At 41.9% G+C, this 4,737-nt stretch overlaps 1 long non-coding RNA gene across 1 annotated transcript in view; it reads right to left on the bottom strand.

Moving 5' to 3' along the window:
- Positions 1–1,119: 1,119 nt before the first annotated feature.
- The window catches only part of LOC104942031 (uncharacterized), a 19,959-nt gene continuing 16,341 nt past the window's right edge, over positions 1,120–4,737 (bottom strand). The window contains exon 3 of the long non-coding RNA XR_797960.1: positions 1,120–1,374. This is a non-coding gene — a long non-coding RNA (uncharacterized lncRNA). The remainder of the gene's footprint in view (positions 1,375–4,737) is intronic.

The raw sequence follows: 4,737 nt of genomic DNA, 5'->3' as shown, positions 1-4,737 counted from the left end.
TGATAATAAAGAGCTTACAATAATCCAGCCCTAGAAGTAACAATGCCATGACTGTTTGCGCGTGCCATTTGTTTTGAGCAAGATATGGCCTAATTTTGGCAATGTTTGCCATAGATGGAAGTTAGGCGGTCAATGAGATGATTTTATGTGGTTAAAGCGGATAAATCCTGTCAATATAACATCAAGATTTCCTGACAGTCTCACTCGAGGCCCAAATTATTTTAGCCCATCCATAACTCAGGTATATCTTTAGAAGTTTGCGTGTTCGTAGAGGTTATTGGGACGGTTACAAATAACTTCAGTTTTGTCGTGTTTAACATCAAAAAGTGTTAAGGGCAGATCACGTTTGTTAAGAGTCCTTGAGGCAGCTCTTAAATGCTTATATTTGGTGATTGTTTTCATCAGCTTTGATGGAGTAACTGAAATATACGTTGAGTATCATCCGCATAACAGTGGGATGTACAGAGATGTGATTCCTTATAATATTTGCTAGCGGTGAAGCCCGGTATAATAGCTGTAGAACAAAAGTAGGTCCAAGCACTGAGCCCTGTGGCACTCCATGGCTAACTTTGGCTTTGCATGGAAGATTCATCAGTTGACACGCTAACAAACTGAGAGCGTTCAGATAGGACCGTAAGACCAGGGCTAAGCGTTCGGAGGCCAAGTCCTCTAGTCTGTAATAACAGTAGATCATGGTCGCATAGTTCAATGCAGAGCACTGAGATCGAGCAAAACGAAGAGATAGGAGAGCCTTGTCAGAGGCTATTAGAAGAGGTCCATTTGTGACTTTTACCAGAGCGGGTCTTGGTGCTATGATGTGTTCTAAAGCCAGCTGGAAAATCTTCAAATAAATAATTGTTTTTTAGAGTACTCAGAACAACTGATTTTGCGACTGCCTGTTCTCAAGAATTTTTGTGAGAGGAACGCGGAAGGATTAGAAATAGGTCTTATAGAATATGCTAAAACCTCTGGATCGAGGTTGTGCTTTTTAAGAAGAGGTTCTTATTACTGCAACTTTTACTGATTGTAGACAAGGCGTGTAATAAGACATATCATAATATTTAATAAAGAGGGTGCTAAGAAACTTGCTATTTAGCACGCTTAGTTGGATCGGTCTAGCATACACGTTGATGGGTTTAGAAGAAAGGACTCTCATTGAATTTAATTGTTCAACGGTTTCGCTCGGCTGAAAAGCATTCTAGTTTAGCGTATCTAGTGTAATATGGGAACTTAGAGGTTTCCGCGGGAGCTGTTGATACACTATACTGGTCAAAGGCAAGAGCGGTCATTAATTTTGTTTCTAAGAGTAACAGATTTTATCGTTAACAAAACACATAAAGATCATTGCTACTGAGTGCTAGGGAATAGGAAGGCCTAATCGAGCTGTGCGCTCTCTGTCAGCCTGGGCTAAAGTGCTGAAAATAAATTCTTGCATTATTCTTTCTCCTCTCTTAATGAAGATAGTAGGCTGCCCTCGCTTTACGCAGTGCTTTCTGTATATTCATTGAGAGAATATGCCAAACTTAAACGAGATTCTTCAAGTTTAGGTGGACCCCCACGATATCCTTTCAAGGTTGTGTCTCGACTTTTGCTTTAGTTTTTGCGGGTTTCGGCATTATGCCATGGAGCTAATTCTATGTTGTTTTATTTTTCGCGCTTTTTCAGAAAGGAGCAACAGAGTCTAATTTATTCCGCAGCGCATCTGTAGCACTATCAACAACATGATCAATTTGGGGTGGTGTACATTTTGTATAAGTGTCCTCCCCTACATGCAGACATGCTATCAAGTTAAGTATTGGTGGAATCTCTTCCTTAAATTTGGCTATAGCACTAACAGATAGGTTTCTGCTGCAGGAGCTTTTGGCTAATGCTTTGTAGTCTAGTAACAGTACTTCAAAAGTTACCAAAAAATGGTCGGATAAAGCAGGATTATGCGGTTCGACTAATGGTTGCTCAATTTCAATACCATAAGTCAGAACAAGGTCGAGAGTGTGATTATAGCAGTGGGTTGGTTTATTTACACTCTGACAGAAACCAACAGAATCTAATATAGAGTTAAATGCAACAGTAAGGTTATTTTTATCATCGTCAACATGAATATTAAAGTCACCTACGATAATTACTTTATCTGTTTTAAGTACCAAAGTTGATAAAAACTCAGAGAATTCTGATAAGAATTCTGAATAAGGACCTGGTGCACGGTACACTGTAACAAATAAGATTGGCTGCACAGTTTTCCAGGTCGGATGCGTAAGACTAAAAACGAGACTTTCAAAGGAGGTATAATTTAATTTTGGTTTAGTATTGATAAGTAAATTTGAGTCAAAGATGGCTGCAACTCCACCTCCTCGGCCTGTGCCTCGGGCAATATGAGTATTGATATGGCTGGGTGGAGTGGCCGGCCTCATTTATGCTGACATATTCTTCCTGTCTCAACCAAGTTTCAGTGAGACAGCATATCAATATTATAATCTGATATTAAATCATTTATCAATATTGCTTTGGATGCTAAAGATCTTATGTTTAAGAGTCCACATTTAATCTTCCTGTTTTGTTGCACTGTAGTAGTTGTTACATTTACTTTTAAGTTATTATGTGTGACACCTCTATTAGGTTTTACTTTGAATTGTCCTTGGGCAGACACACACACCGTTAATATTGGCTATTTTATTGGAGAGAGCGCAGAGAAACATATAAAACTGCGACTCCTCCTCCTGGCCTGAACTCCACTTTGTCATGGATTATGTTCACAAAGCTCTGAAATGTTTGCTGAAATGAGATCTGCACCTTCCAAAGTAGGATGAATGCCGTCTCTCTTAATCAGACCAGGTTTTCCCCGGAAGGCTGTCCAATTATTTACGAAGCCCACATTGTTTGCTGGGCACCACCGAGACAACCAGCGCTGAAACGATGACATGCGGCTATACATGTCATCATTGATCAGATTGGGGAGGGGACCAGAGAAAATTACGCTGTCTGATATTGTTTTAGCATATCTACACACCGACGCCACATTAACTTTGGTGCATTCTGATTGGCGTAAACGAACATCATTACCACCAACGTGAATAACAATCTTACTGTATTTATGTGTATTCTTAGCCAGCAGTTTAAGATGCGCCTTAACGTCGCCCGCTCTGGCCCCCGGAATGCATGTGACTGTGAAGGCTTTGGTCAATAAATGTACGTGTCTCATAGAGCTACCAATAACCAGAATTGGCTTCTCAGCGGCTGTCTCGCTGAGTGGGGAATATCTGTTAGATACGTGAACGGGTTGGTGGGGACCTGCGAGTCTCGCTTTATGCCCCTTCTGAGCAGTCAGCCAGTCTCCTAGCTGCTCGGGAGTTGCCGGGGGACGGCTAGTACAAGCTACCTCTTGCCGATCTATACCGGCTAACATGGGTTTTAATGTAGCTGAGTTACTTTCTAAAATGCGGAGCCGGGCTTCTATGGCTATGTTTCCCGCCTCCAACCTAGCAACTGTACTACATTTAACACATGTAGGCCTATCGGTACCAGTAAAGGAGGTAGGGAAGTAACCAAACATGAGAAAGATAGGGCAGGAAATAGCACCCGAGGGTCGGGAAAGAGACATTGCTAGCTATCAAGCTAAAGTAGCTACCGTTAGCAAACCCGAAAGGAGTGTAAGCAACTGTGAAGTTACAGTCGCTAAGAGAAGGAGAGTTGTGAGTGATTAAGCTGTAGTAACGTGTGATTACAACTTCAGGTAGCTGCCATGATCAAGAATTGTAAAACGATTGATTAAGATAATATAAGCTATCAGCAGCAGAACAGACGCACAGGATAGCCCGGAGGTGACAACAACAACCGGAAGTGACAACACGCTTACCACAATAGTGAGGGTCCGTGTAGGAACACTATATCCTATCAAGCGCTCTCACTTCACACAGACTGGTCTCCCCTTCTCTGGCTTCAGTGTCTCTGTGGTCTGCCGCTTGTAACCCCTCCCTCCCCACCACCCCCAATCCAGTGAAGCGCGCTCCATGTTCTTGGCACCCACTAACAGCCACACTGGCAGGCCAGAGATAAGCATCTTCTTCCGCGCAGGCGGGCACATGACTGAAGGAAAAGCTCCCACTTTCAAGGCAGCGATCCTATCAAGCGCTCTCACTTCAAACAGACTGGCCTCCCCTTCTCTGGCTTCATTGTCTCTGTGGTCTGCCGCACAGCTCAGCTGATCAAAGACTGTCAGCTTTGTTCCCTGATCTTCCCAACAAAACAGCTTGTATCACACTGCCTCTGACACCACAGATCCATGTCCGGCAGACAGTTACTCCTTCAACATCCTTCACAAATGTGCCGTGGTAATATTCTCTCATAAACATAGAAATCAATGCGAGTTCAATTCCATTTTGGCCTTAATATTCCATGTAAACACTTATTATGATTGTCTTTTATTACAGCAGCTTACTTGTTTTTACCATGGTGTCAAAGTGTTTTCCCTGCAGGCATGAATGACTATACTGTACCTACACACAGACTATGTAAACATTTTAATTCAAGTTAAAGCATCAACATAATAAGAAAACCTGACAGGAGTATAATGCTCTGAATGTAATTTGATGTTCTTTGCTTGCACAGGTTTATATCGGCTGCTAAGTGCCTTTGAAATTGGTGATCCGAAAATATATATATATTTTCTTTAGGTAGAAATAAGATGCAGTGTATAAGATGTTAAGCTGAATTTTACCAGAATATACCTACAAGGGGAGGGGG

The sequence above is a fragment of the Notothenia coriiceps genome, unplaced genomic scaffold, assembly GCF_000735185.1.
Source record: "Notothenia coriiceps isolate Sejong01 unplaced genomic scaffold, NC01 NC01_scaffold00000339, whole genome shotgun sequence".
NCBI lineage: Eukaryota > Metazoa > Chordata > Actinopteri > Perciformes > Nototheniidae > Notothenia > Notothenia coriiceps.
The sequence above is the reverse complement of the archived record's forward strand: the minus strand, read 5'-3'. Positions and strand labels throughout refer to the sequence as shown.